At 35.7% G+C, this 23,204-nt stretch overlaps 1 long non-coding RNA gene across 2 annotated transcripts in view; it reads left to right on the top strand.

Annotated features, from left to right (window-relative positions):
- Positions 1 to 318: 318 nt before the first annotated feature.
- Positions 319 to 23,204, top strand: part of LOC106039561 (uncharacterized) — a 70,906-nt gene continuing 48,020 nt past the window's right edge. For both annotated transcript variants that reach the window (XR_001209349.3, XR_007166776.2), the window contains exons 1-2: positions 319 to 429; positions 811 to 866. This is a non-coding gene — a long non-coding RNA (uncharacterized lncRNA). The remainder of the gene's footprint in view (positions 430 to 810; positions 867 to 23,204) is intronic.

The following is a 23,204-nucleotide window of genomic DNA, read 5'->3' as shown; positions in this document are numbered from 1 at the left end:
TTTTGGCTGGTGCACAGCTCAGAAATACAGTACAGTTTCATAACTGCGTAGTAATAATGCTGGTCCAAGCAGGTACTGCTTGCTGGATTCCTCCAAAAATCAGAGGTTTGGATCAAAATCTTGTTGCCAGTTATGTGCTGTAGCCCCAGTTAAACCCACTCAAATTGAGAGCAACTGGTCAAGAAGCACCTGCTTGTTCTGTGATTAAGAGAGCTTGGTGTTTCCTATAACCTGCTATCTTACTAACAAGCGTTCCTTTTGTTGCCTATAAAATGAATGACTTCTGCTGATTCTGGAAAACAGGTGCTTCATTACCTTGCAAACAAATAAGGGAGCTGAGAGTGACTCTTGGAAGAGAAAAACAAGTTTATTTGCAAATAGATTCCTGGTCATAAGGTGCCCCTCTTAGCAAGTTGTAAGCAGAAATGAGTAAGTCTGGGTTCTGGAGGCTGCTGTTGCATTTATCAAGGCAATGCCTTCATCTTCCTAAGACTTCCTGAGGCAAACTTGAGAGATGTTGGCAATTTGCATGCATGCAGCTTTTGTTTCAAAGGCCAACACTCTCACCTATTGCTGGATCCTCTTAGAATACATTTCTATATGGCTTTGTTTTTTGTATATCTTTACTGAAAGCCACAAAATCAACAGGCCCACTTGCATGATATTTTTTGCTCTTAAAATGTCCTTCCTACTGATGGTAGTAACAGCTAGAAAACTTTATTTATATTCTGAAAACAGTAATTAATATACCTGGAACCTGCTTCTCATTTATTGAGAAACTGATGTATGTTTTTTTTTTTCCTCCTGCAGTATTCATCTTGGGATAATAGTTTGAAACTTGTTCATCTGTGCAGAAAGCTACAACTGTAAGTTCATGTTTAGTTTCTGACAGTAGAAAGTATGTGTAATGTTTGTTAACAGACTTATCCTTCTTTTAAAAACTGTGCTATTGGGGGAAATACTCCATATTTTTCATCTGATTTTAACTAAAAAAAAAGACTTCAAATGTAGAAATATAGATACAGTCTTGCAGGAACTAACAACTTTCAGAAAATACAGTAGTATATTTTACTGTATTTTAAGAAATATTTCTATGTAGAATTTAGATCAGTAATATTTGCTGTAAACTTTTATTTCAAAAATATGATAATGCATTTTTAAAAAGAATTCTTAAAAACATTTCATATTTTGTTATATATACTTCTGCTGTTTATTTTATATAAAGATTATTTCCTTTTGATAACAAGTCTGATCAGTTTATCGGGAGCAGAATTGGCCTGTTTAGTCGAATATATTTGTTTATCCATCAGATGTGAAAGGGCATTCTGTAATGTTGTCTGAAAGCTTGAAAAATCAGGCTTTTTCAGAAGAGCAAATGATTTTTGAAACTGACAAACTGCTTTCAGTGGAAACCTGGATTAGTGTGTCTGTGAACTGGCTTTGAATTCCTGGTGGAACAAAAGAAAGTGAATCCAGCTTCCAGCTCTTATTCTGTAGCAGTTTTAAGGCAGGGACCATTCTGAGGCAGTGCCTCCCTGACTGGAGTATATAGAAACATGGCTTCTATCACAGGTCAGATGCAGGCCATGTTAATCATCTAAAACTTTGATATCTAGGTAAAAATACTGTACAGCCATAAAAGAGCAGGTATGTCATGTGATCCACAAAATTAAGTACATAAGGGTTACGGAGTTTCACAGCACGCCATTCATATAAAAGCTCAGTAATCATGACGGGAAGTAACAAACAAAAATAAGAGAAGAACAAGGTTTGCATCAGAAAGCATTTTGGTGACTAAAGAGCAAATGCTAGGAATCAGTTATGATTTAGAAAAGCTCCAGTCCTACTCTCATTAAACACAAAGGAAGCTGACAGGCAGCAAGATTAAGCCCATAGAGCTTTTGAGGAATTTTAGTTTTAGTGCTGTCATTCAAATTCTTCATTTCACCTCAGAGCATGTACAGCATCAGCAACAAGAAGAGCAGATAAATGCCAGATCAGCAGTATGGCTCAGCGATGACACAGTATGGTCACCTTGTGATAGAGAATGAATTTGTTCTTTCTGTCTTTTCTGAGCAGATCAACCGGGTTTCTGGTTGTGACGGTCTATATGGTTTAGACGTGTTCCTAAGGAGCAGGGCCAAATCTGCCAATTAATTTTATAATTTGTGTGTCTTTGCTACGGAGTTCCAAAGGTCTGATCATAAGTGTAATGATGGCTGCTCCAAGTTCAGCAGAGGTTGTTGTACAAATGCAGGGTGGTTGTGGTATGTTACATCTTCAGCACGGCAAAGGAATTTCAGAAGACTGAATTCCCCCATATGCTTTTTACTAGTTCTAGAATAAAATTTTGCAGAGGCCAAGGCTGACCCACCAGAGTGTACATTCAGAGTAGCCAATGGGCAATCCCTTTATTATTTCTAGCACTATCATTCATAAATGTATTTAAGAAAAAGGATGATCTGTTTTCTACAAGTTCCTTAAAGGGATTCCATTTTAGCTTCAGTTGTAATTTTTACCTTTTTCAGTAGAATTTATTGACACAATGCCTACCACGAGCCCTAGATTTTGCATCATCCTTTTGTCTGGAAGCATATTCACCAGCCGCTTAATTTGTCATAGCCCTGGAGGTATCAAAACTAATGAGCTTTGTTTGAATAGACTTTTTCCAGTTCATCTAGCACACTTTGGGGTAATCATTCAGTTTGTTTGCTTCTGTTGTGAAGCATTGTGGGAAATATAACAAAATAATGGTTAAAAAAACCCAACACTGTATAAACTGTTATCAGCCACATTCTCTAAAAAGCCCTAAAGATGTTATATTTTTAATTTCAATATTTATTGAAGTATTGTGAATACCTTAAGTATGATCATTACAAGATAATATCAAAGGAGAATCTGATAAAAAGCTATTTTTCAATTAGCTTTGAGTTTAATACTTTGCTTTTTTAAGTATTTCATAGCTAACAAATCTTTAAACAATCTAACCTTTCAGGATTTGGAAGTGGACAAGGTAATAACTATGAATACATAATATTGTAGCAATGGTAAGGATTTTAAAAATCTATCACTGGGATTACATACAGGAATACCTTTTATTGGTCAGACAATTGCATTTTCATTTTTATAAAGCATTTTCCTATTCTTGGTATTATACCACAGAGATGCACACCTCTGCATTCCATTTTTGTGTACTGCATAAGTAATTTCTGAAAGTGTCAGATACTCTGTACAACATATGCTTTTAATCTCAAGTTCCTCAGAAGATTTGTCCCTCTTGCCTATTAGGACCACATTTGTGGTTTATGTTATTTTTGCCTCATATGCTCTAGAATAACATATCTTTAACTTGTAGGAAGTTCCCAATTATAGAATAAGGGCTTTCAGATTCTTTTTTAAGTTATGCAATGAGGACAGATTTCCTAGAGCTTTTGGTTAATTGTTTTTTCTTTCTTTTTTTTTTCTTCCACAAACAAACAAAAAAACACCTGGTAGGCCAGGTTCTAAATCTGATTGCTAAGCATCTTGTTGACTCATTATTTTTCAACATTTTTTTTAAATTTTTCGATAAGCAACTGAAAGTTATTGTGTGATAATTTTGCATCAGTAAAGCATAATAGTTATAAACAGCCCTTTACAATCTAAAAATGATTGTTTTATATGAATGAGGTTTCATAGGAGAGAGGTAGAGGAAGAGAAAGGGCAAGAGAGTGGGGAAGGGACAGGAACTATTTGCTTTTTAAATGAATTATAATATTCTTTGGAATTTATTTGCACTGAAGTGTCATGTTAAGATGTCTTGGGGAAAAAACTATCATGAGAAAGCGTGCAGTTAGCAGAAACTCAGCCTACCTATAACTGAAGTAACTGAAAAACTATGGCAAATGTAGTATCTTTCTTGGTGAAAATAATTGATTTATTGACTATTATCTCACTGCACCCATGTGCAGTGCAATACAGAGATACCCTTGCTACTGTTGAATAAGACACCTCGAGTATCAGGAAGCTTTAGTATCACCACCTCATGTTCCTGAGGTTTATCTTGTATCTTGACTGAAATAATTGGCATAGGTGGAGTTTTGTAATAACACAGGAGCAATATTTCTGTGCCCACAGTAAGTCTTTGTGATGTGCAGCTCTTCCTAGCTGCACTGCGCTGTGTAGACATGCAGTTAGTGGTACAAATCAGATTGCAATCCAAGGCTTCTGTGGGGTCCATGTGTGATATGGAGTACTTAGATGGCATTGACAAGCAGTGTTTGTCTTTTCAAAGATAGAGCTATAACTTCTGGTTGTTGCCTTTACTGTTTTTTTTCTTTGTGTGTGTGTGTGTGTTTTGCTTTTTTTTCTATTTGTCATCACTGTTGAATTGGATTGCTTCTGTGAAATCTCCCCTCTTGGAGGTCACTGCAAAAGCAGTTCAGAATACAGAATATCTTATGTTGGTGGCTAAACTAGGTTTAGTAAGTACAGTACTTACAATTAAGGAAAAATACTGGTTTTGTTTTATACTTTGCATTATGGCTTGGTCCTTATGTATAGTGGAGTTAGGATTTGCTAACAGCAGTCTTCTGATCTCTATATCTATGGACAGGGAAGGAATCCTTAAATATGAAACATGGCCAGAATAACTTACAATATGATTGAGACATCTTACCGGATGGTGCAGCACCTCTGGCTTTTTATTCAATGGGAAGTCACCACCCAGTCCTTGTAAGGAACAAATTAAGGTCAGAAGGTTAAATGCAGCCTTTGCCTTTGCTAGAATTACTACCTGGATTAACAGTTACTGCAATGTTGGTACAGACAAGCTTAAATATTTTCGATGCTGTGTTGTTTAAAGCTCTTTGTTAGTCCTTTCTACTTCAGCTTTTCTGATTATTGCCATAAAATAATTTTTATATCAGCACCCTAAAATGTTTATATTTTCTAAAATTGGAAGGTTCTGCCTCAATAAAGAAGTAGACCATTACTTTATTTTAAAAATATATAAGCTATTATAGGCTTTTAATTAAGGTTTTCTAATTAGTACATGAAATAATTCCTATTTTTTAAAATAAAGTATGTATTTTTAATTGTACAGCTGATTTGTTTTCCATACAAATAATTGTAGTTGAAATCAGAGGGTCTGCTTGTGAGGGTTAGATGATCCCAATATAGGCTTATTATTACCTGTTTCCTGGTGAAGGTAAGTCTTTTCACAAGTCAGGGCCTAAAAGTGCATTGCAGTTGCTAGACCAATTCTGCTGAACATAGAGACGTAACACAATGCAACTTAAGTCGATCACTTAGAGCAGTCTGCTCGGAAGACTGTTGGTATGCACCATGTGTGGAATGCGTACAGTGGAGAGAAGCCAAACAATAGCTGAAGGGGAGTATTTATTTGTGTATTTTAAAATGAGCCCATTGTGAGATGTGAATGCTAGTTTGACGCTGCAGTTGAATTAAATCCTATAAAAATGACACAGATAATAGCAGCATTGTTTAGCTGACAAAAATGTATAGAGTACCGTGGACACTGACTCACATTGGCAGGAATCAGCTTTAGGGAATTCTGCTTCACCAGACAGATCTCTTTACTTCTAATATTTGACAGAATAGCCATTCAAAGGAATCAAATAAGAGAAATATGAAAAGGGAGGGATACTTTGAAATAACTACCTTGAGCAGGAAATGAAATCAGATATTAATTCTTAAAGAAACGTAAAATTCAAAACCTATGAAAGAAAGAAGGAAAACTACAAATGTATTTTTATGAAGACTTTTTCTAAAACCTTGGATGTCTTGCTTCATTGTAACATTTAAAGGTGAATAAGAAATTTGTTGCTAGAAAATAATCTATCATTGTGGAACTCGTATAAGATGCATTCAACAGTTAAATGGAATTTTTATCTGTAATCTTACAGAGTATTTATATAAATTACCTTATAAAAACATGGTAAAAGAGGGAATAGTACCAAAAAAAAGTAAGCAGAATTGTCAGAAGACAGGAAGAAGCTTGAATAGTACAGAAGATGCATTCTGAGTTTTGATTACTGTATTTTCAGAAATTCAACATGCATGGCTGTTCTGATGCTAGAGGAAATAAGAATGAAATAATTTACAAGGATGTGATGTAAACAGTTTGAAGTTGCAGAGAGTCTGTCAGCGTTTGTTTTCCCTTGTGCAACTTGTTAGGATGTATTTGTTCTCCTATCTCATATAGAATATGTCAGATAGGTGGGAAAGTTTAGCTTTGTGCGTAACAGTAATCGTGAGAATGAGCAGGAAGGCTTCTGAACTGTAAGGGTGTGACACGGTAGGGCTGGAACAGGCTATGGACAGTTATTTTCTGTTCTGCTAGCTACAAGAAGTGACTGTACACTGAGTGTCAGGCTGACTTTTGCTTTCATGTTCATTTAACAGACTTTTGTCATCCCTTCCTAAACTCGTTGTTTAAGCAGTGGTTTCCAGCAATGTGTATTGTTTTCTGAGGCTTTCTTACTCATTTTTGGTGGAATTTTATTTCAGTATGTTAGCTAGCATTAGATCCTCCAACAAGTGTCTGTTGTTCAGAAGCTGTAGAAGTGCTGTTCTTGCAAAGCAATAGTCTGGGAGGCTGCAAGTCCCACCCTCCCGCCCTCCTGCAGTGCATTGTTTCTGGAGCAGCGTTGCCCGCTAGGAAGAAACTGCTTTGCTCTCCTCATGCAGTTTTGCAGAGGGTGTTAGTAAGAGCAACAAAATAAGGTTCCTCTAGGTCTTGCAGTGGAACTTCTGATTATCCTTACTGTTTATAGGTGTTTGTTTAAAACAATTTCAGATGGGATTCTCTAATTGTTTTCTGACTTGGAATCTGCTGTGAACACTGACTGACCCTTGGAAGTGGCATCCTTTCAGCTCTCCACCCTGTTTCCAGTGGTCTATGCAGAATGGCTGTTCAGTTGAGGGGGCTTGGTTTCCTTCTGATGAAACACCTTCTGCTTTTATATCCCAGAGGAATATCACTGAATTGAAGAGGGGAAAAATTCTGTCTGGATAATTTTTTCCTCATATCTTTATAGCTTTATCTGCACGGTAGAGTTAGAATTGCCACATGTTTGATGGGTAGTTACATCAGGAATTTAATAAGAGCATATGTTCTCTAATGTCTGACTTCTTTTCCCAGTTCATTGACTTGATTTCTTCCTTGGATTTTCTTTGTAAGTGTGAGTAGGAGCTATGTTATCCACTAGGCAAGTGATGGTGCAGCTACACTCCAGACTGGAACATAACTAAGTTCCAGATGTGATGATGTTCCTACCAAGCCCTGATAATAGCATGTAGAGTCAAATCCTGTTTATGATTGTGGTCAGAACATCTTTGTGGTTGTGGTAGATGAGCTGTTTGGTGCTGGTTTATTTCATAAAGATTTGGAAGGAAAGGGGTCTGTACCTTGTTGGAACTGGTAGGTGAAAATAGGTGGTGTTTGATTTTTAAATGTTACTTGAACTTAATCTGTAAGGATGTAAGGTCTTGTTTAAATTGAATTATGTTAAATTACACTGAAGTTTGTGTATTTTTGATTATAGATACTCAAATTAAGTAAAAGATGCTTGCAGCCTTTGCATAGCTCTTGACAGCCATAATGTATCTTTTAAATAATGGAACTGTTTTGGCAAAGCCTGGGTGGAAAGCTAAAATGTGTGTTTGAAATAGCTCGCCTCATCTATTGCATTAGTCAGTTCCAGGATGGCTAAATGCAGATTAAAAAGGGATTACAAGTGTAATAGTTTAGGGAGTTTAGTTTTGTCTTGTTTATCCTGCTGGAATGCCAGTTTTCAGACACTTATCGTGCTTGAACTTGGTTTCTGATGCTCAGCTGATGGTTGGGGCAAGGTTAGTTATAATCTAGGAGATGACATTAACTTGTTAATGATTATGATGCTGGCACTGCCATTAATGACTTGAGGGCATGGGAATCACAAGAATGGAAGATCTTGCTTTAACATCCAGAATTTGGGAGGGCTGCATGGATGGCTGTTTTCAAGACTCTTGGTTAGCAGCACATTGTATGAGGGGTAACTTCTAACTTGTATTTAAACGTGTGCATACTCTTTGGAGTGTGTGTATGTATTCATATAAATACGTGTTCTTTTTTTCTTTTTTTAGCCAGCCTATCCTGTGTTGAATGAATGCTTTTTTCCCCCATATTTTTCTTTGTTGTGCTACACAGTTCATTCTGAGTTATGTTTTCTTAGGGGAGTTTAAAATGAGCTTCCTGACACATGTATTCTTTAGCTAATTCTGAACATGACGTAAAAAGGAATCTTTTTCTGCTACAGTAAATATTTTTGTAATACAGCGTACTTATTTAATGTAAGTAGGTTTTTGAGATACCATGCAAAATGGTACCTGATTTTATTAGAGTAGCCTAAAGACCTGAATAAATCCCTTAAGCCAATTGTATAAAAATGCAAATTTAAGTCCAGCAATTAAAAACAGATAGAAATTAGAGATTTGGATTTTGCAGAGCAAGCTTTTCACAGCCACCTCCAGATTACTGTGCAATTTATCTGGATTCTGTCAGCGATAGTCAGACTAGATTTTGATAAAGAGCAGCAAATCTGTCCCTCCATAGCTCCTGTGACTTGCTGCAAATTTCATTCAAGTTGAAGCGTCTGTACAATCCCTTGAATAATTTGGAGTTAATCATTTGTACTTCACAGCCTCTGATAGGCCTTCGACTTGGGGGGTGGGAACAGATTTGGCTTTTTAATCGCCTTGTATATTGTACGGCACGAGATAAATGACATAGACTGTCTGAAATCTACATTCTTGCTTCTGATGCAAAACTGTAATTAATTTTGTGCAGTGTTTCAGAATTGATCATGGTCACTTGAATTTCTAATTTTTCATTCACTTCAAAGACCTTTTTATTCCTTTAAAGAATGTGCTTAGAGTGTGTGAATGTTCTCTGATGCTAGTGTACTAAATGATTATTTTACGCCTCTTTTTCAATAAGGTGAAACAGAGGTCAAGGCATGTGGCTCGTCTTTATCTCTGTCCCAGCCTGCTTCAGGATATATTTCCTGACTTATAGGAAATACAATCAAACTTATGAAATTACGTCTAAATACTTAAACTGCGCTGTTCACTTCTGTGCCTTGTAGAGATCCAAAAGGTTTCTTTCAGAAATCCTTTTCAGTATAAAACAATTAAGCACAATTTAGACAATAATTACCCTAATTAACTACACTATAATGTTTGTGTTCAAGATTATAGAAACATTGTGTCTGCTCTGTACTGCAATAATAACAAGTCTCCCTAATTTCTCTGTATTGATAGTACTTGTATGTGCTTCTTTGTTTGGTATATTCCACTGTAAAAATATTTGTCAGTGAAAGATTGAACAATATGAATGAATTTGATTATGCCATTGTCAAAAACCCCATGCATCACAATTTCTTGTTTTTAATCACTACTGTAAACCTCGTAGCCTGAGGGCATAGTTTTAATTTGGGTGCCTTACTAATGAAAAGAAAAAAATAATTGTTTTGCCTGGATTTAATAATAAGCAATAAAATCAGCCAACCAGATTTTACCTCTGCATTCAATCTCTTTTTTATTATAAAACATTTTTGTCCTTTTTTTAGATTACATGCATAGATACCGAACATTTCACTAATAAATATTTCAGTTTGCTTATGAAGGCTAATGCTGTCATCTGAATATGGAATTATATTTCTTTCATGCTTCATTATCATTTCATGGTAGTAATGACAGTGAGGCGATGGAATATTTACAGGCTTTTCAGAAGACATTTATCCAATACATTTCCCTGAAGGGCACCTAGGCTTAAAGATACATTATCCTTTTATAAAACACTGCCCAGAATCCCAATTTCTGAATCAACCAATCAGAACTCGCTTTGCAGCAGTTACTGGTGAAACCCTCAAGCCAGTCTCCTGTTAATCCTGGGAATCTGGTGTGGGGCGTGCGGAGGGCTGGGAGGGGGAGAGAGCGCGCGTCTGCTCCTGAACCATCAGGCTTGGTACTTTAAGTAAAATATGTTATTTCTTCTGGACTGATACAGTTTTTCAAAGCTGTACTTAAAACATTTCATTTTAACTGGGTAGACTGCAGTAGTAAGGGATGATGATTCAAGTTTGGGTGTTTTTTTTACATAAACTTTGTTAGACTCTTGGCGTTAATTTTCAGTAACCTTTTCTACTGTGTGCCTCTTGTATGGGCAGACTCCTGAGATCTCTCTTGCTGTATGCAAATATGTTGCACGAGTCCATCCTGTTCTGAAAGTACTCAGGCACTCAATCTGTTGCTTAGGAAGTGGGTTCTCTCAGAGCCTTGTTTGCTTTGTGTGAGACTGCTGTGAAAAGAAGCACTTATTTGTGTCTGTATAAGATTCTTTATTTTTTAAATAAGGAAAGAAAGCAAGAATGTTATACTGCTATAATATCTTTCATTTAAAGGACTTCATAAGAGGCAGCATGTTACAGTGATTAGCATGTTGGAATATGTTACAGAATCAGGATTTTTCTTCTGCTATTGGCCTGTTATACTGGGATATATCTGTGCTGCATTTTGCAGAGAAGTAGAGAGATTTCTCAGATTCTGGAAGAAACCTAGCAGAGGTATATAAGAAATACCACAGAGGTCTGTAGGAGCTAATTTACTCTGTGCCCTTTGTTAGGGCTAGCTCAAGGATCTCTGTGCTCTATGGCGATAAGTAATTTAGACATAACATGCACACCATTGAAATTAATATAGTGAAATATCCCTATACTAGCAGTCCCTGGTACTCAGCGTACTGTAAGGTAGGAAAAGGTGAATTTTTTAATAAAAGCTATAAAACAAGTCTTTCTCGGACAAAAAAAAAGAAAAGAATCTTCTGTAATAATACGCAGTTATCTCATCTGCAGAGATGCACATCTTAAACCATATACAGCTTATGTTATCTACTGCAGTGTTGGTGATAGAACTTCTGGATGGTGAAATTTATAACTTACAGCTTCAGTATACCGAGGTATTTCAAAATGTAGGCAATATTTGCCATTAAAACAATTGGCACGTACCCTCTGTTACCACATGCACGTATCCAAGATATTGCATTTTATACATAGAAAGGGGGTAGGAAATGTGCATGTCTACCCCTACCCAAGAAAAAAGTTGAGTGGCTCTGGTGAAGTAGTTTGAAATCGTGTTTATGCTCCTTTTGTTCCTTTCCTGTCTTGCCTAAAGAGAAAGTTTTAAAATTCAAATGGACAAGTCACGTTGAGGTCTGTATTTAGTGGGCTTGAGACTCTGTTCTTTCTCTGACAACTGATCTTTATTTTTGCAAGCATTAAACAAATTTCAGAGCAAGAATAAAATACCTGAATATTTTCTGCTCTAACTGCTTGTTTTGTGCCCAAGAACAGATAATTAGAGATAAATGTGCTCAGATGTGCACCTGCATATCAATTTGGCTGCAAAAAAATAATTTCTGTTGTTCAGTTCCCAGTGTCTATTAATGTAACAGCAACTACACAAAGAGGATTTACTGGGTCCCCAGATGTTGTTGAAATAAAAGCACAATCTCTACTTCACAGACAAAGAACTAAGCTCTTAAGGTGAGGCTAATATCCTCTCTTTTCTTTGACCAAATTAAAAGATGTGTGTAGTAACCTCACTGCTGATTTATGAAAGTGCTAGTGATTCTTGAGCTAGCTCACATTTGGACCTGGAGAATTTGTAAGTTACCTTTTTCTGCAGACTTTGAGCTTCTTGTATGCCCTTGAATATGGGGCCAGTCACGCCCAACACCAGTCTTATGAGTTTTCTACATCTGTTTCACTGGCACCGAACCATTCCAATTACTTTCACAACATCAGGATAAAAGATGCCCAACATTTTTGAGCAGAAATCAGTCACAGTGGCTGTGAATCCCAATAAAACCCTGAAGCTGTTCCACACTACAGTTTAACTCTCATTTAACAAAGTTGTATATATCTACACCAATGCCATTGTTTTCTCTAATCTTCACTGAAATTCTTAATGATTTCTAGTGATTTATAGTTCACTAAAACAGTCTTCTAAACGGTGTACACTTGTTGGTAGTCTGAAGACTACAGACGTAAATATGGTGTGAATTGCTATTTTGCACAGGCTGTTTATGTTGGTTTGGGGAATTTTGGTGCTGTTTATATTCCAGTAATAATAACGTTTGTTCTGCGTATCTTCCTTTGTCTGGAATACCTATAGCTTGTGGCCCTTATCTAATGCTGTTGAATAACCAGTTTATACAATGGTGATTGTACCTCTGTGCACTGTATATCCATATTTGTAGTACACTGGTGAAGATACTTGGAGCAGTGTTAGAGGAGAAGGTGCCACAGGAATAATGCATATCATGTAGCTTGAAAGAGATGTATAGTTTAGTATGACTAGCAAATGAAAGGAACAGGGCAGATCTTTGACGTATAAATTCTATATAAATCCCCAGCCCTCCTCCCAAATTCAGAATTTAAGTGAATTATTGGGATAAATCTTAAAATGCTTATATTTGTGGTTTGGGGGGTGCTGGAAGGGAAAAAAAAAAAAAAGGCAGTGAAAAATCATCTTCATAAACAGCCTCATAGTTTATCCTGTGTAGTTCCTTTCCCCTCAATTTACAGTATGTCTGAAGATTAGATTCCTGGGGAGTAGATGTTCTGGATTACTTGGAGATTAGATACGCTGGATGCGCACAGATCCTTGGTTGTTGTAGTGGGAAGGTTATGTCCATGTGACAATTACTTAATATATTAGATACATATCAGGGTCACTTTGAGTAAATATTTCTGAGGACTGATATTTGGAAGCAGCAGCATGAGCTGTTTCTAAGATCACTTGGAAAAACTTCCCTCCCCATGATTTACTTTGAAGAATAATACTTTATCTCCAGATTTTTTTTTCAGTGGATTGGCTTTAAGAGCATCAAAGGAATAAGCCCTTTCTAAAGTGAACACTAAAATGAAGATATATTTGATTACAAAGAGAATTGTGTATAACAGTAATTTATATCTCTAAATAACCTCTCATGCAGTAGATTTACAGTTAGGATCTGTGAGGGGTGCACGTAGTGCTGCAGGATCATAAAGCTTGCAGATAGAATGTAAGATATTACTCGAGCACCTCATTCACCCCATGAGTGCCAGGTATCCCATCCTACAGGAAGGCAATTAAAACAAACAAAACCCAAGCCACCACAACCCAACCAACCAGTACATAACTAGTCTGATATAGCCAGACTTCAATTTTGATGTGGTTGTAACTTCTTCATCCCCTCAAGATGACCTGGTTAACATGCATTGAGTACCCACTGTAATTTTATTTTTTCATTTGCAGATAAGAAAAAAAAAGTTATAATTACACTAAACAGAATTCTAAAATTATTATCTAAGTAATCTCTTAATAGTTTTGCAGCAGGACAAACCACAACATTCCTTTTTTAAGAGCCAAAGACTACTTTGTGGCCTGTGGGTAGCCACAAAAAGGGGGAACTTCAAGCAAGCAGTCTGTTTTCCCCACCCAGTCCCTGTTTCCTAAACCTCCTGATAAATCCTAAGCAGCTGTATAAGTCTGTTAGCACTTGAAACAATTTGAACTTATAACATTTGGGATGAAAAAAGGACTCAAAGCTGCTTACCAATCAAGAATGAAGCATTTCTACTGTGTGAGGCTTGCCTCAACAAAGAACAATCTGTAAATCATTAACTTTTTTTTTTTCCTCTCCCCTTCTTCCCACTCTGGGTGTGCATCACTGTGTGTGCTGGTTTAAGGCAGATACAACCCCTGCAAAGTCACCATGGCTGGAATCTGATACAGCACTTGCTTTAAAATCCACTTTGATCAGTGAACATTAACCAAAGTGTCGACAAAAGGTCATTTGGCCTCAGGGAAGAAATAGAAAATTTTATGTACACAACACATTGCAGTGAGTACAGGGTCATTATAACTATGAGTGTTTTTTTCCTTTTTTTTTTTTTCCCTTGGCTACTATATGACTTTGAACTTGGCATGGAAGCACACACTGCTGAAGCAAGAACTCCTCCCTCCAGTGATCACATGAGCCCCTGTGAATTCTTGACAGGGCCAGCAACGAGCCGTGTCCCACAGCAGATATCATATTTTTGACATAGGACTTCAATTGCAAAAATGTTGATGACCAGTGCAAATGTATCGTGTCTTTTTTTTTTTTTCCTCAATAGACCAAAGTGTTGTTTGTAGTTAGAAGAGGAGAAGAAAGCTAGTGAAACAGAGTTGAATCTACTTCTTAGAAGCCTGGGTTATCAAACTCATTAATCTACATGTCAAGAGGCTAGGAATGAATAATTGCGTGTAGAATTTATCTGCCAACATGATAGCTACTTTTCAGCTCTCTCTTCAGAGCTCTTTCATTGTGCTTGGCTTTATTATATGCTTTGTCTTTTCTATTTGTAGTCTGTTGGGGAGGTATAAAAACATGTACCTCAGCACTACAGAGGACAGTTGCTTTGAAACGTGACACTGGTTAGTTCTTTGCATGCACGTTTATTCTTACCTAGGTGTTTAAGCATCAAGTTAGCTTGCAAGATTTATTCTCTGCTCAAATGTTAATTCTTAACGTTATAAATATTATTCCACCAAAAAGTCACCTTGGAAGTAACATCGTTGTGTCATTTTTGACAGCTTTGTAGACAATATAGGCTGCTTCATTAAAATAGTATTCTTGTTAGTAATGCTTTTAAATGATGAGGATTCAGTGCTTTTTATAAAAATGAAATTTACAGAATCTTAGTACGATTAAGGTGCTGCTATTTACTATAGGGATTTTCATTGACATGGAAGACAAAATCCAAAACTAAAGCTGTTGTAGAGAAGAGAGTAGAAAGCAGCTTCTGTGAGATATGAAATTATTTTGAGTCAGAATATAATGTAAATAACCATTTTTTTAAAAGAGCATTGTTCTCATTCCAGTCTTGAACTTGTCTTATTCTAGCGTGGCAGTGCAGTAGCTTAATGGATTTATCAGATTTTCCCCTCTGTTTAGTTTATACCTAACCTGCATGCCTCTGTCTTGCTTGCTGTGTGTGTTTTCAAGACAAAATATTCATATTGCAGCAGAATTTTATTTCAGATATATAGTATCTGGGAGCTGCTGGTCTTGGCAACTTCCTGTGTTGCTGCTGCTGTTGTCGACTAAGATCTATGATAATGTATTGCAATTATGGTCGTTGCTATAAGAGACATAAAGCCAGGTTTGTCTCCATCTTACTGATACCCAGGAATGCATAGAGAGGAGTAATATATGTTGGTACTCATAGTAAAAATGATAGGTGCTGTTGAGCACTTTCTTTCCTTTGCCTGAACAATCTGAGGCATCTGTTCTCTTACCTGGCACAGCCAAAATGCTTTGTAGTGTTGTTACCGAGGTGTTGCATTTCTGTTCATTTTCCCAATAATCTACAGACACAGGTAGAAAAAATCAGCATCTGGCCCTTATTGCACTGATTCTACACCATTATAATTTGAATTGTGAAAGGTAAATGGTTTATTTTTAAAGGGTCATGAACAATGCGTTCTCATATTTTCACCCAGGCATACTGTAGCATTTGATGAAATGAAAAACTGTAATGAAGAAAGGGAGGGAGCTTTATATTCGATGTGTATATGGTAACTCAGAACGCTGTTTATTGTAACAGAATGAAAGTACTGCAAGTCTAAGTGGTTTCAATGATGTTTCCTTCATCCCAGGAGCATCTGAACCCAGCTTCTGCCTTGTCAGCCACATTTATGATGTGTTCATAATTAAATGTCCACGATGCTCACAGCATGCTGACCACAGAGGGGCCATAAGCAGTAAAGATAAATGAGAGAGAGAGATGTAATATTGCTTCACTTGTGGGTTTAGTCTGATGTTAAAGATTGTCAGTGATAATTATTAATGTGTGACCTGGTTGAGTCTTTATGTGAACAATCACAATTTTAATAAAGTGGTAAACTGTGCTCTCTCTCTAATCTCACTCTATATTTAACTGTTTTACATTTATTTCCAGAACTTCAGGACAAACTTCAGTTACTGAAAAATGATATGGTAGCCTATTAATATAAACATGCTGCTGCTGCTATTAACATTTTTATTTACAGCTTAAATAAGACTAAGATTTGAATGAGAAATGCAAAGGAACGGCAATAGATGGTGTCTAGGTTGTGGTAGGGATAAAATCCAATTCAGCGAATTGTTTGTCAACTCAAACAACATTGAGAAATCCTCCTATGTTAATATCAGTAAAGAATAGCTGGATGTGCTATATATGGCATTTATAATCCTGTATCCTCACGTACTTAAAAATCCAATTTGCCATAGTGTGTCCACTGACGTGACTTTTGCTGAAAATGTCTCCTTCATGAAACTGGAAAAATGCTTTGTTGCATCTAATATTTAGAACTTGGCACTTTCCCTTTTCCTTCTGCATTTATCTCTGAATTTTATTTAGGAGCAAGTGACGAGAAGGTATATTCCAGCTTAGAAAATTAAAATACTGTAAAATGAAGGTATGGGCAAAAAATGCCATCCTGTGACTGGCACATTGCTAAAACTGCCCTTTGAATATTTAACATTTCTTATCTCTTTATTTCAAATATTTGTAACTTTACAAAGTGGGGGTTTAGTCCAGTTAAAAAAGTGACAGTGATGTGAAATATTATTTTTGAAAGAACAGTGAGTATACCAAAGTATACTCTAAGTTGCCCTAAGTAATGCTGTGGTTTTTTTTTTGTGTTTTAAATTTGAAGCTATAGGAACAGCAGATGCTTACAGTGGTGTATCTTAATTTTGTATGTGTGTGGTTTTTTCCCCATTATTATCAGAGCAGAGGAAAAAAAAAGGTGAATTGTAAAAATTAGGTATTTGAAAAGGAGGCTGAAAAAAAAAAATTAGGGCCTGTTACTGCTTTTGTTGTTTCAAAACTAATCACTTTACAGTCTTGCACATAAAGGATGATTGCATTTTCTATTCAGAAATCAGTGTTATTTCAGAGACTGTGTGTATCTATCAAAGGCCATATTTTACAGCTGGAATTTCTATCTACTTTGCTGTATTTTCACATGCCTAGCAGCTACAGTTATTAGTTATTACTTACCTACTTAACAATTATCCATGGCAGTCTGTAAATTTAGTATCAGATTCTGACACTTGCAAATCCTTGTTCTTCATTTCTGGGATTGGTTCTTCTGAAAGGCCAAAGGAAATTGTTCATCTAAAGGATGATTACTGGGAGTAGATAAAACCAAATTAAATAACAGATATGTGCCATCATGATCTTACTGCAGAAGTTAATGTGTTTATTTGTGGAGTAAGATATTATATAGCTTTATTAAAAGTATGAAAAACTGTCATAGTTTTTTTCTTTTAATTTGGGAATAGCAGTGGGAACAGAGGTGAAAATTCCATTTCTTTTCAATGACTGAAGGACATGGTCTGAACACAAAATACTGCCAAGCCACTTCCAACTGCCTAATGTGGGTGCTTATTGAGCAATGACTTCATTCTGCTGTGTGTTGAAACAGCTTTATTCGCTGTGGTTTAAATAAGTCCAACCATTTCTTTAACTCACCAGCGTATACAAACTACTAATGATACTTAAATGGTGTGTACATCACAATGGATAGTAGTTTTATGACTATGACATTAATAAAAGTAATAATATGCACTAGTATGTTTAAAAAAAATATTCAGAGGAATGTTTATTAAATGCAATCACTTATTGGGAACAAATGCTGTAGCATTATATCTTTGTTTGGTTGATGAGCCCAAGCATTTTACCCAAGTTTGCCTGTCAGACTTGCACATCTTTGCAAGCCTAATTGACGCTAATAGACTTGAAAAGAGGAGGAGTAAACTTAGAACATAATGCACATATAAAGATCCGGAGAATTGGTAACAAGTTATAAATGCATCAACGTGTTTTCAAATGAAAGGCTTAAACAAAGGAAAAACATTTGGATAATAAAGAAGTCCATTACGCTTAAATGGCTGTGAACAGGTAAAAAAAAAAAAAATGTTCTGTCAAATCAATACTTGTAGTGCAAAATTAATCACACATTTGACAAGACATGATTCTGTGTTATTTCCACCTACTGTATCTGATTCCATCTGAACATCCATTATTAATAAAATAGTCTCTCTCAAGAAATTCATTATCCCAGACTAAACACTTTAATTTTTTTAAACAAAATGTGGATTTGAAATATTTCACAATTCATTCCTTACAGATATTTCTTGTGAATATTTTTTGCTATCTCACTTAAATAATTTTATCTTTCTCTCATTATTTCTGTTCATGTCATACTTACCCTTTTCTAGTGAGTCTATCTTACACATGACTCTTAACTGTGATGCTGTGGCCTACATACAGAATATCGCTCAGACCAACAGAGGCTTACCACTCTTGATTTTAGGAATACGTAGTATTACTCTATTTTCTACAGATTTATTTACTTTCTAGAAATAAATACAAGGAACATAATAATTGGCTATAGATTTTGATTTTGTTAAAAATAAATTTAAAACATTGAAGAGGTTTTATGAAAAATGCTGTTGGTGTTGTAAGTAATGATAACCCTGGGTGGTGGGAGGAAAGATAATGAAAAGATCTGATCTGGCTACTGCTGAAGTCAATGAGAAGAAATATTGAGGAGAGTTGACAGTCATGAGTTAGAAGGATTAGGATGATTAAGAGTTTTGTGAGAGCCAGACCTGAAGGACTAGATTTGATCTTCCAAAGGAGGTGATGGAAACTTTCTGTAAACTGAATTGCAACCTTGGAATTGAATCTTGTGTAGCAAAATCTTTTTCTTCAGTAACTTCTCGTTTTATGTCTTTGTTCCATTTCCTTTTGAATGTACTTTGTCTATATAATATTAGATTATGATAATCTGCATTTCTGTCTTGCAATCAAAGTTTTGCAAATATATTGCAAAACTCTAAGCATTTAATATTAGGCCAATATAACTATAGCACTTTTGCCATTGTATGTGTAACTTTTAAAATCTGAAAAGAAGCTGAATGAAAGCAAATATTTAATGCTAACTAATGACAAATGAAATATCTACACCACAGTCATTCGGTAGTTCCCAAAACCATAAGTGTTAGAATTCGTTGTTCAAATGTAAAAGTTTGTTGGAACATGGCTGTGTCAGTGGGTTACTATTCCCGCTACTCCTTTTTTTTTTTTTGCCTATCTGGTTAATAAAGTTTAGTGAGACAAAGGAAGTACACCTTTTTGTAGAACCATATTAAGTTCTCAATGACAAACTTTAGAATGAAAATGTGAGTGTTAAGCTCCAGTCCTTTGTAGCAGACATTTATCTGTACAGTTAATTTTACATTATTTTATAACGTTACAATTTTATACCAGATATTCAGAACTAATTATAGTAATGCAGCATTGTTCATAAGACACGTTTGCCAATGTGCTAGATAATGAAATATGATAATGTACTTTGCAAGGCTGTAATGTAATAAGAGTTCAAATTTGCTATATAAATGTAAAGAAGTAAATACAGTCACTGCAGATGACATCTGGTTCCCAGCATACGTGATAAACACTAAGCAATGTGTTCATGGTGAAAGTTTTTGAAAAGTGTGCAACTGACCTATGAATCTATGTTTTATTGCCTTTTTGAGTTGTTATCTTGAGACAGGTGGTACAATTTAGGTGTAGACACTTTTAAGTAAGTGTGCTATTGACTATCAAAATGTATTTTTGTCTTAGTGAATTAGGTGCTACTGAGAAAAAAATATTGTCCTTCCTTACAGTCAATATTTGATAATTCTCTGTGTAACCACTCTAGAGGACAAAATGGGATAAGGAGCTTGAAGTTAATGGTAAAACTGACAATTTTCTGACTTCAAACAGGGTGCCAACTTGAACTGTACAGCTTGAATTGGAACAGTTGGTGTCAAAACCAATAAATAAATGTATTTGAAAAACAAAACCCAAACTAGCAGATATATGCTGTTATGTATCAACAACAGTGACTGCAATAAGGAACTGACTGGCAGTCAGTGCTTCGAATAAATCTGACACTCTGATCCTTTATGTCACAGAAAACACTTGGGAAAATAGGCTGTTATCTTTCCTAACTTTGGGGAAGTATATGATGAGTACTGTATCCTTAACAGAAAGAGAGGATTTAGGCTTTAGGATTCAAAATACTGCCAGCTGCTGAGTGTTAGCTTGAGGGAAATTCTCAGAGAAAAAACAGCTTTAAGTGCTTATCTTTACTGCGGTGACTTTGGAGGTATCAGTCTACATATTTCTTCTTTTTCTCTCTCTTTTTTTAAATTTATTTATTCATAAAGTAGCTTTAACTCTGGCACTGAGTGTCCTGGCACTTATTAAATTCTAAAGTTGATTTCACTGTATTGTATTGCATGCCAAATCTATTCCTATAGACCTGGATGTGCGGATTAAAGACATAAAAGTGCATTTTTATTTTTAACTAAATTTCTATCTCTGGATGTACCCATTATGTGGAAATACTCATTGGCAAAGGATACTGTTTCATCAGATTTTGGACTTTATTCAGTAAAAACAGAGGAGAGCTGTTCTGTGATGAGGTGAAGATGTCCACCTTTTTCATGAATTATGTTCTTGTCAAAAAGACAGAATCCTTTAAAATGATCAAGCTTCTAAGCAAACAAGTTCTTAACAAAGAATCTAGATATTTAAAGGTGAGATGGCCTATGGAGTTCACTGAGTAATAAGGGTGTTGATATACCTGTCACTTAATCAGCCATATACCCTTACTTGAAAACCATAGAAGCATTGGCTGAATATATCTAAATGAGCTATGTGGAAGTGTACATTAAGCAGAGAAAATGACTTCATTGACCACTGCATTTGAAGTGGTAGAGTCCTCATAATTGAGTAATATGCTCTTAGTGATTCTGCCATTTCCCTTGTGGTTTGGTGTACCTGCATTCTGAAATAGTGAATAGCATTTGGTACAAATAAACATTGCTTTCTTCCTGAAATCCAAAATATGGTGAATCCAGAGTGGTGTGGTATGAGAGATTTGGATAACTGACTTTACCTATATGGTTAGCCAGACAGGAATACTCTTGCATTTTTAATGCCTTCATCAGGATACTTGCTGTTGAGAAGTTGAATGAATTAAAAAAGAAACCAACCCCCAAACCTTCTGTTTTATGAGCGTTTTTCACAGGTGTTTTCATTCTAAAAATTAATCACAGTGTGTGACCTCATGCAGAACTGGTCAGAAATCAAGTTTGAATATATTTCTCATATAGGATGAGAAAACCTATTGGTTTAGTATATCTCAGTCTTGTTTCTTTGTCCTGCTAGAAGGACTTAATCAGTTTGGGATCCATTCCTGGATCTTGGAATGTGGGTGAGAAACAAAAGGAGAAACATCTTGTTAGAAGATGCTATACCTTAAGCTTATTTGTTTAAGACCTGTGATGAATAAAACTCCTTCATGGGATGCATTTTTTTATTATTATTATTCTTTTCCAGTTAATAAACATTAAAATTCCTTGGTTTTTGTTTCTTTGTGATCTGACTGGCACTCCTTTATAACATGTTTTTTCCTACTGTGAGTTTGCAGTTCTCCTTTACGAAACTGAAGGATTGCATGTAATTTATTTCATGGGAATGTTTTATGTTTGCGAGAGATGAACAGATGTTTAGAAAACAAAGCTACTAGTCACTAGTTTTGTTACAGCTACACTGGTGATCAATTGTATGAATTTTACAGCATAGCTGTATTGGAATGGATGTTTCAGAGGCATTTCAATCAAAATTGTGCCATTCTGGGCTTGAAACGTAGGCTTAGATTTATTTTTCTAGCAGTGCAATCCTCAAAGATTATACTTCATGCACCATTTTCAGTCATGTCAACATCCCTTACAAAATACAAAGATGAGCATTATTTCATAGAGGTGGCACAAACTAATACAATAAAATAGATTTATTTCATCTTAATTTATTTAAAATGTGCATAGACAGAACTGGGGTAAAATCTGTGAGATGAAATATCTTGTTCACATGAATATATTTAAGGAAAAAATCAACACTGTTTTAACTTGGAAAGGAAAAGGAACATGTGGTTTGCTTTTACAGGCATGGATGGAAATTGTTCTAGTGGTCCATTTCACAGTGCTTGCATATAGGTTTAATTTTCTGATGTCCAAAAGTATATGTTCACTGTAGTCTGAGCTGTTCTGTAAACTCTGTGAATATCGTTCAGTAGCTATTTACAAGTCAGGACTTATGTTTCTTTTCCTGGCTGCGCAGCTAGCTTTGAGCAGTACATAGTGATGTAAAGAACAGCTTCCCTTTGTTGTTATAAAGGTAAAACTTTTTTTTTTTTGATATCATTAGTATTAGCGCTTTAAATAGAGTTCTGAGTGAGTATAGAGGCATACTGCCTCAGTGGAACAATGTACATCTAAGCATTAAAAGGAAGTATAGCACATTGCCATCCCAAGATTTATGACTGACTACCCTATACTTTGTATCAAAAGTGATACTTAATCACTGCTTTTTATACATGAGACTAGCAGATAATATTTTTCAGATAATAGCTTTTGCTTTGGGTTTGCCAGAGATGCAGTGAAAACCTTTGGTGACTGCTGGAATAAATACTCTGTTTGCATGTAACAGAGGTAAGTGTAAAGTTCGGCTTTGCTGTTGTCAGCCCTGAGTTCTTACTGAGGAATGCCGTCAGCCTCTAGGGGGTTTGTGGATCTAAAGTCACTTGAATTGGGCTTGACTGCATTAAAGGGGCATTACATGTCACAAGCTTTAGATGACTGGTTTGCAATTTTAATGTATACACATAGCTAATATAGCAACGTTGTAACTAATGCAATCAATAGATCAGTTCAAGTTGCATTTAAAAATTAAAAAAAAAAAAACTTTTTAGAACTTTTTAAAAATACCAAGTATTATTGCTTCACATTAAACTAGTGTCATATATTTTACTTAATGCTTAAAATAGGGAAAGTTAAAATGGATGTGACTTCAAGTTTTAGCTGACAATGCTGAAAAAACAAATGTCTCAATAACAGGTTAAGCATTTTGGCAATGTTAATACAGCCTTCTTGAAGGGATTTTGTTCTATTGACTTCAGTCTTGGGTTTGGCTCAGTCAGACTTACAAGAAACTTTGAATAGTCAAAAATGGCATGCCTTTGAATGG

The sequence above is a fragment of the Anser cygnoides genome, chromosome 12 (genome assembly GCF_040182565.1).
Source record: "Anser cygnoides isolate HZ-2024a breed goose chromosome 12, Taihu_goose_T2T_genome, whole genome shotgun sequence".
Classification (NCBI taxonomy): domain Eukaryota; kingdom Metazoa; phylum Chordata; class Aves; order Anseriformes; family Anatidae; genus Anser; species Anser cygnoides.
Note: the sequence above shows the minus strand (reverse complement) of the source record. Positions and strands in the feature narration are given on the sequence as shown.